General features: G+C 43.8%; 1 protein-coding gene across 16 annotated transcripts in view; it reads left to right on the top strand.

Annotated features, from left to right (window-relative positions):
• The window catches only part of RBFOX3 (RNA binding fox-1 homolog 3), a 471,477-nt gene that overhangs the window by 425,351 nt on the left and 34,162 nt on the right, over positions 1–11,964 (top strand). Inside the window, exon 1 of one of the 16 annotated variants that reach the window (XM_020813843.3) lies at positions 5–11,668. The exons of the other annotated variants lie outside the window; for them this stretch is intronic. The gene's annotated coding sequence lies outside the window, so the exon portion shown is untranslated. Of the gene's footprint in view, positions 1–4; positions 11,669–11,964 lie in introns of those variants that run through there. 16 annotated transcript variants of the gene reach the window in all.

The following is an 11,964-nucleotide window of genomic DNA, read 5'->3' as shown; positions in this document are numbered from 1 at the left end:
GAGTTTAGCTGGACAGCATCATGGGTGAGAAAGAGAGAGGAAGGGGGGGGTGCCAAGGAAAAAGAGAGCTCTATTCAGGAGAAGACAAGGTACCATATTATAATTTCAAAAGGTATCAGGGTTCTCAGGCAAGCAGGTGTGATTTCAGATGCTTTTTCCAGACTTCAGCATCAGGAGGCATACATTAGGGTGAGGGCATTAATCTTGCGCAACCCATCTGCTTCTAAATTGTGGAGACGTCCCATGTTTTGAATCTTTCTTCCCCTAACCTATCCCACCACTGCTCCCAGACACTTTCTCCCACGGGAGGTCAGGCTGGCCCTATCTTTGCGGTCCTTCTACAAGGAGGGGAAGACCTTTCTCTTCAAGTTTCCCTTTAGTGGAGCCTGTCTGAGTGGGAGTTTTAAAATCGGGATTAGCATTTTGCTGTTCCAATCTGTTTTTAATATGCTTTTGTTTAACATTTTACTATACTGTAAAGTATATTTATTTCTCTTTAAATATTTAAATAATTTGAATATTTATTTTATTAATGCTGTGTGCCACTTTGGGTCCTTTTTTAGAGAAAGGTGGGGTAAAAATATTTTAAATAAATAAAATAAAATAGCTGCAGGGGTTGGAGTGGAATTTCCTCCTTGCACTTATGTTGTGATGTGTTGCAATCTTCAGTTACCGATGGGTAGTAAATGTAGGAGATCAAGATTAAACAGTATAACCTGGGCTAGGATATTATAACTGATGTTGTCACCCACCTGTCCTTCTCTAAGTTTCTCTCTCTTTATGCCTTAGCAACACTTGTGCAACTTTTCTTGACAATAAATTATGTTCTGGAATGTAAATGCGAATTCTGTCCTGTGCAATGAGTGTATAAATATACTGTAGTAATTCCCAACCTTTGGTATCCCAGGTGTTCTTGAGCTGCAGCCCCCTTAAACTGCAGCCAATACAGCTGGTGGTGAAGGCTTCTAGGAATTTCAGTCCAAGATCACACGAGGTTGAGAAACACTGCCTTAATGTCAGAGATATAGGTTCTTAGCCCTGCTTGCCCAGTCCCCCAGCTATGCCTCCAAGGCGTCTTAACGAGACTCTGCACCCTGCTGAAGTGAGGGCTCCAGTAGGGAGGAGTGCCTTCCCTTTGTGCCATAGCATAACATTCCTTGCATAATTATGCTGTAAACATAAGTGTTCCTTGCATAATTGTGTTGTAAACTGCAATTTTCCTGGGGCAGTACTGTACGTATATAAGTTGAAACAACAATAGCAGCAGTGGGTGGCAGCCACCATACCTGCCCACAGTTGAAACATGATGGTACAGTTATCTCTGGCTACCTCACATTGCTCTTGTGGCTACAGCTCTAGAAGAGAGGATCTCAGGAGAATGCTGTTGTCTTCATTGTAGTCACCGGGGATGTAAGAGGCAGGTCTCCCAGGTTCTTGCTAGGGAGTTCGTTTTTTGCCATCCGGTTTCCTCCTCCCCAACCCCATAGGTCTCTTTCCCCCTTCCCTTGTCAATGTGACTAGTGCTAGTTCCCCACTGGCCAGGCTATTTGCTTTGTATGGATGGTGCATTGCTGAGGGTAATGAAATATTCACAGGTCAGTGCTTTGCTGAATGATGGCAGGAGCCGTCAGTTCCTTCTCTGGGAGGCAGTTGCTTCCCCAGCACAGCCTCAGCTTCATGGCGACAGGCATTAGTGTGAAAAAGAGGCCAAGAAGGAAGGAAGGAAAGAAGGAAAGAAAGCTAGTAGTATTCAGATGCCATCCAGAGTTGAGCCCCACTTGATCTGTGACCTTATCCCTAGTGCCAGGCAATAAAAGTGGGTGAATACAATCTTTGCAAATGAACAACAGCTATTTTGGAGGGTGTCTCTTGGAAGAATAGTAAGATTCATAAGAGGGTGTTATATAAAGCTGCATCCATTTTAACTGTGTTAAAAATAGGTCACAATAACAGGCCTTTTCAAATGAGCTTAAATGTGAAATGTGTGTGGCCATATTGGTGGTTGCTGCATTTGGGGGTTTTGTACTTCAGAGGGTGGACATTTCCCCCCCCTTTTTTTTTTTCCTTTTTCTTTTTTTAAATTTTAAAGCTTCTATGAACCAATGGGAAATTGGACTGCCTGATATCACAGACCTGCCACTGGCTTCATGATATGCTGAGATGAGCATGAGTAGGATGTCTGTGGGGGATTGAGGTAGGGAGGTGGAGGGGCTTCTTGGACCTCGCTCTGCTGCTTAATAGCTTTTGTGCTGGGAACATAACACTCTGAGCATAGTTTTATCTGGCAGCTAGCTTTCTTCTGGCGCAGACCCAGGAAACACAGACAGAAGCTACACTGTGTGCATGAAACCCCTGACACCACCATGGCATAGACAAATCTCGGCTTTCAGGACCCTGTCCCCAGCTTTTCAGGACCCCGAGGCTAGCAAGAAGTGCTGTACTGCATAGGGCAGCTTCTGTTTTGAGACCTGCCTTTCACCATCTAGATCGCTATGAAGATACCAGAATAAACTTGTGTAATGTTTGCTCACTGCATGCATGCAGCAATACATTAAATATTGGCACCTGTACAGTATACTACTGTTGACTAAGCAGTTGATGGTGTTGATTTGGATTGCTCCTTGAGTATTAGGTGATTTTTTTTTATTGCAATAGTGCTATCCATGGGGAGCAAGACAGAAGATCAGAATAATGTTTTAATCCATAGAAAATGAAGGGATCTCCTGGTCCCTTGATTTCCTCTGTCCCACCTTCTTTCAAGTGAGTGGCCTGATTTAAGTCAGGTGAGCAAGGACACAGTATCCATGCCACACAGCATGCACCCAAAATCTTATTTATACTACATTGTAGGATACCACCCCGGGTGTTTGTCACTTCAGCAGATGCTAACATTAAACACTTAGCAGCTGAGGGACCAGTTTAAAGGAGCCAGTGGGAACCGGGAATGTTGCACAGTGTAGTTCTTCTTGCCTTCAAAGCAGCCCTGCCATAGTCTTTTGGGAGGATGAGAAGGCACAGAAACGTGAGTGGCTCCTGCGACTAATGCATGGGGGTTGTGTGTTTTATAATGTGGCCGTTGTGCTACTACCCTGTTTCCCCGAAAAGAAGACCTAACCTGAAAATAAGCTCTAGTATGATTTTCCAAGATGCTCGTAATATAAGCCCTACCCCAAAAATAAGCCCCAGTGAAGTGAAAGCCCGCCCTCCACCATGGTGCAGCAACCAGAAAAAGATGACATGGCTGTATTTGAATAAATGTAGATGGTTGTACATAAAAAAACCCCAAAAATAAGCCCTAATGTATTTTTGGAGCAAATATTAATATAAGACCCTGTCTAATTTGGGGGGGGGGACACAGTATCTCTGAACTGTGTGTGTATATTGAGCAGTAACTTTCCTTGAAGGAAAGCTAGTTGTTCTCCTTTATTCTGAATATTGCCTTATCATGCCATTAATGCGCCTCAGACATTACATATTAACAGCAGAAAGACATGCACCTGCCCCAAGGAATTACAACTTAAAATTCAGCTCTGGGGAAGGCTGCGGAGGAAGTGGAAGAAATGGGGACAAGATGGACAGAGGAGGAAGATTCATTCAGTTACACATGTTTAGGCTTAATTTCAGTGGAGAGTGATGGTGCAAGATGCAGGGAAATTTGGGTCCTCTGTAGGGAGCTAGATTGGAAATACTGATAGGACATAGTGCTGGGACTGCAAATCAGTTTTAAAGCCAGGATACGGACGCGTGTAGATGAGAAGAAAGTTTTACGGGATTGTTTTTCCAATCTTACACTAACATGATGATTCTTATAAAATGCACTAAGAGGTGGCTGGCTATTCTGAGCAGAAATGGATGAATTACAAACTGAAAGCCATGTTTGGCCCTTGGATGCTTTTCCTCTGGTTCCTGAAGCTTGATTCAGACCTCATTTCAATGAGGGATAGAGCTGAGCTTCCTCGGCCAGTCTTGCCTTGCTTGCTCCCACCCCCTGCCCCTGCTCATCTGATCATACCACGAATTCACAAATATGCAGTGTGGGCAGGATAAGTCTCCCAAGACATCTGGATGTTACCTTGGGGTCAACTGCATCTCTGTTGCCTCAGCAATAAATTATGGCGTTTGTGGTGAGTGCCATTGCTGCAAAATTTATCATGGCCAGTCCATTGTCTCTTGATACACTTCAGAAACTGATGCCAGACCTGTTATCCCACCTGGAAGCCATCTTGACCATCTTCACAGTGTCATTTTTGCAGTGCAGGATTTGTGGCCACCTCCCATACAGTTTCCTTACCACATGGAGGTTACAGGCCAAAAGACTTCTCCGCCCCCACTCCCCAAAAGGAAATGATGTCATATTTTCTTTATTCGGCAAGGAGGAAGAAAAGGTGTAGCATAGATAGAGGCTTTCTCTTTGCACTGAAGCATTTCGGCCTGCAGTGTCTGGGGGCTCAGGATCCTCAGGCTTGGCTGGATGGAGTGGTTCTGGAAACCCAGTGGATAACGTGGTATCTGCACTGTGAAGGTTTGAGTTCACTGAGATTTAATGTCATTCTTCCCCCCCCCAAAAAAAAAATAATAAAGGGGGGGATGTTAAAAATGGAGTCATCAGGCATGAGGCGACAGGCACCATTGGCAAAGTGCGGTGTCGGCAGGAACCAGCCCCTCTCACTAAATGACTCGAAAGGGAATGGCCCTGTGTTTGTGCTGAGGCGGCAGTGAGCAGCAGGGAGGGAGCAAGTCAAGCAAGCCCAAAAACTCCATTAATTAAAGAAACTCGTTAATGAGGGACATTTAATCAGTTCAAGATTAGATCCAACTCTCAGCCTTGCCAATGAGGCAGGCAAAGCGGCATGGGCCAGGCGCTGCAGAAGTGTCCAGGGCCGAACGGCAGGCTTTAGTACTAGGTGGGCAGGGAATCTGAGTACAGGCAGCGTGAACAAACTGGGCCAGAGGAGGATTCCCCAGAAAGGGAGACCACGTGCAAGGGTGGAGAGGCGGCTTGGATACCAGAGAGGCTGCTTTACCTTCTTACGGTATTATTCCAAAAGGGATAGGGATGTATTGTGGTAAACGGTGTATGTTTTCAGTTTCTGCATACCGTCCATACAGTCCTTTATCCCTGTTGTTTCCATTTGCCCCTGTTTATCCAACAGAGGACCATTTATCTGAGGTAATAACCAAGGAATGCTTATCAGGAGAGCAAGTGGGGGCATGTGCGCTGTAATTAGGCAGAATGAGGCAAGTTTTGCAGATGACAGAGGCTGCGGTGGGATTTAAGGTGTTGCTATGACAGTATGGCCTCCCCTGCACCCTACCTCAGTGTCAATGAGTGTGGTGAAGGATGCTGCCCAGTAGCTAAGCTCAAAGAGGATTGCCAGATCTCAGGATGCCAGCTGCAAGCTCAAGAAACCGCTGCACTTCACCAGAGCTCTGGGAAGGGTGTGTAGGTTTGCAGGAGGAGAATGCTTTATTTCTCTGTGTGATTAGCACCCACCTCTATCCATTCCCATTTTGCAGACTAATGGTTGATGCCCAAAAATGCTAGAGGTGGGGGTTGTGGAATGGGAAGAAAGCTGATAGATGCATGTATATGGGTGATGCCATTTGGAGCAAGGCAGAAAGTGGACCACCTTATATGTCCATTTCCTGCCCTAGGCCCATGTCATTATACCCCTGATCACAGATTTGGCCTTGAAACTTCAGGGAACGACGTGCAGTTGACACATCAACCATAAACTGAAGTAGTATTCACCTGCTGATCTAGTTGCCTCCTGTATGTGGAAAGAAGGGGGGCGTCCTTTATCACAGGCAGAAAAATGTGTGGAGCTTTTTTCGAGGGGTCAGGGAGTGCACATAAGCTGAGCCCCTAGTTTCCAATGTAACTTCTGGTTATTCTGGTCAGCAATTCTGCTTTCTTCCAGTTACTCTGATGTGCCTGCACTCACTGTCAGGCTTCTGGTCTCTGTGTAGAGCACAGAGGCAGCACTTGGTTGGTATGAGTTGAACTCAGTGCATAAGATACTATATTCAAGAGACTAAGACAGTGGTCCCCAACTGTTTTGACTTTGCGGACCAGTTGGGGGGAACAGGATCCATGCATGGGCCAGCGGGGGACCCTGCACTCATGTGCATTTGCAAAGGGGTGGTGTGTGGGCAGTTGCTCACATGGCGCATGCACATGTGCAAAGGGGCAGGGGTCCTCGCAGGGCACATGTGCATATGCACGAAGGGGCTGTGCAGGTGGGCGTGGGGGGGGGCAAAAGATCTCTATCCACGGCCCAGTCCAGCCAAGGCCATAGACTGGCACCAGGCCAGGGGTTGGGGACCCCCGCTATAAGAGACAGTCTAAAAGGCCTGGCCTGCATGTGCAGCAGAGGAGGTTGAATGCTGACATGGAAGAACGTACCATGTCAATTCACCCTTCAGCTCTGGAATTCTAATTTAAATGCTCCCCTCCTAGTGTGGTGTAGTGGATAGAGTGAGGGACTAGGACTGTCTTGTCGAACAGGGTTCAAGGCCCCACTTGGCTCATGGAAACTCAGTAGGGGAGTGGAACTGGTAAAGCCACTCATTAAATATCTCACTTACCTTGAAAACCCTATTGGGATTGCTATAATTTAGTTCTGACTTCGCAGCACAGAACACACACATATTTTAAAAAAAATCCCAGCCTTTCCCTCCTCCTTCATTAGTAGAGAGTATACAGGATATTGAGCATGCACTGAATGAGATGGTGGACTGCAGGTTGAGAGCAATAATGTTCAGCACTAATTCACATTTGGGGGAGGGGGGGGAGGAATGAACCCTGTATATAGTAAGCCAGCATAGCAGTTCCGAAAACCTCTGTTCTTAACTTCTGATGTTGTCCTGGAATAAGTAGCTGTTTTGATGGAACTTGCTCTGGTATCTGGATAGGGAGCTTTTGTGGCATGACACACCTGATGGTGCTGACGGCGCTGATCTCAGCTACCCCTAATGAGCTTTCCTCATTCACATCAGTGAATAAGGTATGACACTATCTGAGAAACACTCCTGTCTTATCCCAGAGGCCGTACTAAAGCACCAAGTTGGGGAGAGTTAATGTGTTCTTCCTCTCAGCATGCCCATTCTCATTAAAACATAAACCACAGGAAGAGACAAGTATGATAGATTTAAAGTTGTGTGGGTAACCTGTAACTAAGTTGTGGGAAGCAGAGAACGGGAAGCATTATGTGCATTTTGGAATACAGACTCATACCACAATGAAGTCTTTCTTTTTTTAATTTGTATCAGAGCACTGCACAATATAAAATTATGGACATATGTGAAATATAGGTAAAATTTAAAGCAAATTCAAATGTTAATATAACTGAAACATTTTTAAAATTATTTTTAATTAAATTTAATTTGTTTATATACAAAAATCCACTAAAACCAAAATAAAATAACAGTTCACCCCTCACCCCAGGGACCATCCATTAATACAATACTGTACATACATATCTATTAGAACAACATTTCCTTCATCTTTTAAAAGACCCCTTATCCTTTCCGGAAATACATGTATTCTTGCCCTGGCTTTTGCCCTTTTTCTTTATTCAATACAGCATTTATAAAGTCACCCCATATAACATTAAATTTATTAATCTTTTTCACTCCTTTAAAAAAACTTAATTTCAAATATCAGTTTATCGTTAATCACAATATTAAAAATTTCATTGTACAATTCATGTGGTAGAAAAAATGCAGTTCTTTTAGGTTTTTGTTATAAGTAATCGAGCAGCTGTTACCATATTTATAATAATCTCTTTCTTTGAGTTATTTACATTATGATTATCTGTTTAACAGTGATAATGCTGTTCTTGATGTTGATTTCCAATATTTCTCTAATTAAAAAAAAAATCCCTCCAACCCCTTTGTATTACTTCACATTCTCACCATAAGTGCAGATATGTACCTAATTCTTTATTGCCTCTCCTGCACATCTTGGAATATTTAAAATCTATTTTATTTAATTTTATTAGTGTTAAATACCCTCTCCATATGGCTTTATAACCATTCTCTTTTATACTAACTGACATGTTTTTAAAAACCCTTCTATTCTGTACATTTTTCTATTCTTTATCTATTTTTCCTAAGTTAAACCATTTTTGATCAGAAGCAGGCTACTTCAATAGCATTATCTTGGACATTTTCTAGATTCTTCTTTTGAATGTTGCGAGGCATAAATTACAAGCACATAAGTGCTTCATTGATTGAATAATCTCCACAGTCATAGAAAATGTATCCTGTATCCAAGTTGCCCCATTTTATTTGATTAGTCTTTGATCTTCATACTTCTAAGTCTATTAAGTGACTTCCAGATGATCCAGCTAGAATTTTGTTGTGGTGGGATACACTCTTCAGCATCCATGTGCATTGTTTTTGTTCATAGATTTAGACTAGCCTCTTCTGGCTTAATATTTAGAGCTTGAGATGCTTTCCCTTGATTTTAGCCATTTTCTAGGGGTTTGGTGTCCTTTAAGTGGATAGGTTCGGTACTGTATAACCTCGTTTTGTTCATTATTTGCAAGCACCTCTCAATGTACTTCTGAAGGACTGTTGCCAGCCAAATAATGCACATTTTCAGTGAGGGTGGGTTTCAGGCAGCCAGCATGATTCATCATGATACACCCACTTGTGTGGTGTGCGTTGATTTGTACCACACAGTGCTGGCATATTCTGCTGTGGAGTAGCACAGGGACAAAACAGTTGTTCTTACTGTTCGTGGGTGTGCCCCAGTCTGTCCCAGCCAGTTTCCTGAGTATGTTATTTCTGGTGTTTGGACAAAAAAATGTTCTTGGTAATTCAGGGTTCAATAAAGTGATGCCCCAATACTTGACAATGTAGGCAGTATTCCAAATCTTGCCGTCCCAGCTAAGTCGGAAGTTCCTCTCTGCTTCTCTGTTCTTTAATTGGAAAGCTAAGACCTGTGTTTTAAAGAGTTTGATTTCAGCTGTTTTTTGTTTTTTCGTTGAATAGTTAGGAAGTTTTTATTGATATTCAACCAAAATCTGGTTTCCTGTAATTTTGGCCCATTATTACATATTCTGCACTCTGGAATGATTGAGAACAGATCCTGCAATATTTCAAATATTTGAGAAGTGCTACCCTCTCTCCCCTCATTCTTCTTTTTCTCATGGATAAATATGTCCAGTTTTTTTCAGTCTTTCCATGTAGGTCTTGATTTCCAGTCCCCTCATCATCTTTCTTGCCTTTCTCTGAACTTGTTCAAGTTTTTGTCTGCATCCTTCTTAATATACAGTATCCAGAACTACACAAGATGAGACCTAACCAGTGCCAAATAGAGAGGAACTCGTACTTCATGGGATTTTGAGACTATACTTCTGGTAATGCAGTCTAAAATAACACCTGCCTTTTTGCAGCTACATCACACTGTTGGCTCATATTCAGCTTGTGATTTACAACAATTTAAAGATCCTTCTCACTTGTGGTATTACTGAGCCAAGTATCCCCCATTTTGTAACTCTGTGCTTGATTTTTTTCCAGAGGTGTAGAACTTTGCACTTATCCATGTTAACTTCCTCTTGTTTGCAGCCTAGTGCTTGAGCCTATCAAGATCTTTTTGCATTTTGTTTTTATCTTCCAGGATATTAGCTATTCCAACCAATTTTGTGTTATCTTCAAATTTAATAATCATTCCCTGCAGCCTCTGATCTAAGTCATTAATAAAAATGTTGAAGAGCACTGGGCCCAGGACCGAGCCTTGTGGGTGCCCCACTTGTTATTTCCTCCCAATCTGAGAAGGAGCCACTGATAAGCACTTTCTGAGTATGATTCTGTAGCCAACGGATAGTTGCTCTGTCAAATCCACATCCGGTTAACTTGCTAAGCAGACTATCATAGAGCACTTCGTCAAAAGCTTTGCTGAAGCTAAGGCATTTTACATCTAAAGCAGGCTTGTCCAACCTGCGGCCCAAGGGCCGCATGCGGCCCAGGTCGGCTCATAATGCGGCCCAGTGCAATTTTTTATTTTTAAAGAAATTCCAAAGTTTCAAGTTACACTGCTGCCACTTGTGGCTGGAATGCGGCTGGGGCACGTCACAACATGGGGGAGAAGGAAGGAAGGAGTGGGAGGGGAGTGGAGAGGGGGGCTGTGTGACTGCATTGTGCCATCCCCGTCAATAGGTGGACCCCCTCCCGGCCCCATAATGCTGCCGGAGTTGAAGCTGGCAGCCTCTGCTGTCTGAGATCGCAGCTGCCAGTAAGCGCTCTTGGAGCGGGGCTGCAGAGGACGGCTAGGGCTGCCCCCCCATGCAGCCCAAACCAAATTTTCATCTTCTAATGTGGCCCAGGGAAGGTGAAAGGTTGGACACCCCTGAACTAAAGCATTTCTACTGTCTAGCAAAGAGGCTACCCAATCAAAAAATGAGATAGGATTAGTCTGACAGGATTCAATGTTGACAAGTCCATGCTGACTTCTAGTTATTGCTTATCAGGCATCCTTCAGTCTTGAGAGACCATAGTAACGTGCTCTGACTTGGAACAGTGTCTAGTGTGGCTAAGAAGACCAATTTGAGAGTGTCAATCCCTTCCACACTGAAGACAAATACAACCTGTCTCCTGTCCAGCTCCCTGATTTTGCTGCTTTCGGCACTGTCTCTTTGCCTTGGCCTGCTGGACAAGGGTCTCTGCAAAATGGGAGAGGCTGTGATGTACTGCCTGCCTTCAGGCTGAATGCTCAGATGTCAAGGTTTCCCATCTGTTGAGGTACATTTCTAAGGCCTTCAGATCCCACTTGCAGATATCCTTGTATCGCAGCTGTGGTCTCCCTCTGGGGAGCTTTCCCTACACCAATTCTCCATACAGGAGATCTTTTGGAATCTGACCATCAGCCATTCTCATGACATTCCCAAGCCAACGTAGATGTCACTGTTTCAGTAATGTATACATGTTAACAATTCCAGCTCATTCTAGAATTATTCTATTTGGAACTTAGTCCTGCCAGGTGGTACCAAAAATGTGTCTGAGACAATGCATATGGAACATGTTCAGCTTCCTCTCCTGCCATGCACAAAGGGTCCAGGACTCACTGCAGTACAGGACACAAGCTCAATATACCTGAATCTTGGTGTATATGCTGTCAGGTTCTTATTAAGCCATACTCTCTTTGTGATTCTAGAGAACATGGTAGCTGCTTTGCCAGTGCGTTTATCCAGCTCGACATCTAGGGACAGAGTGTCAGAGATTGTTGAGCCAAGGTACACAAAGTCATGAAAAACCTCCAGTTCTTGCGTGGAGATGGTAATAGAGGGAGGTGGCCCATGACTTGTGTTTTCTTCAGGCTGATTATTAATCCAAAGTCTTGGCAGGCCTTACTAAAACAATTCATAAGTTGTTGGAGGTCTTCAGCAGAATGGGCAACAAGTCCCACATGCATTTCAGCTGGACTTTGGTCCTCACTCTCAATCTAGAGAGATTAAAGAGCTTTCCATCTGATTTAGTCCATAGATAGACACCTTCCGCTGCTACAGCATGACAGCAAAAAAGATCCCAAACAGGGTCAGCGCAAGGACACAGCCCTGTTTCACTCCGCTTCGGATGTCAAAGGGATCTGATGTAGAGCCATCAAAAACTACAGTGCTCTTCATTCCCTCATGAAAGGACCTGATGACGTTAAGGAGTCAAGGTAGCTATTGCTAGTGACTGCTTTATAACGCACTCTAGAATTTTCCCTGGGATTGATGCCAGGCTGACTATTCTGTAGTTCCCAAGCTCCCACCTTTTTTGTAGATAGGGAGATTGTTAGCCCTCCTCCAAACATCCAGTACTTCACACACTCTCCATGATTTCAAGAAAATGATAGACAGTGGTTCTGAGAGTTCTCCCTGATCTCCCTCCCCCCCCCCAAAAAAAACACTTTACAACCCCCTTGGGGGTCTCGACCTCAGATTAGGAACCAGTATAATAAATTATTTCTTGACT

This window comes from Pogona vitticeps, chromosome 2, assembly GCF_051106095.1.
Source record: "Pogona vitticeps strain Pit_001003342236 chromosome 2, PviZW2.1, whole genome shotgun sequence".
NCBI lineage: Eukaryota > Metazoa > Chordata > Lepidosauria > Squamata > Agamidae > Pogona > Pogona vitticeps.
The sequence above is the reverse complement of the archived record's forward strand: the minus strand, read 5'-3'. Positions and strand labels throughout refer to the sequence as shown.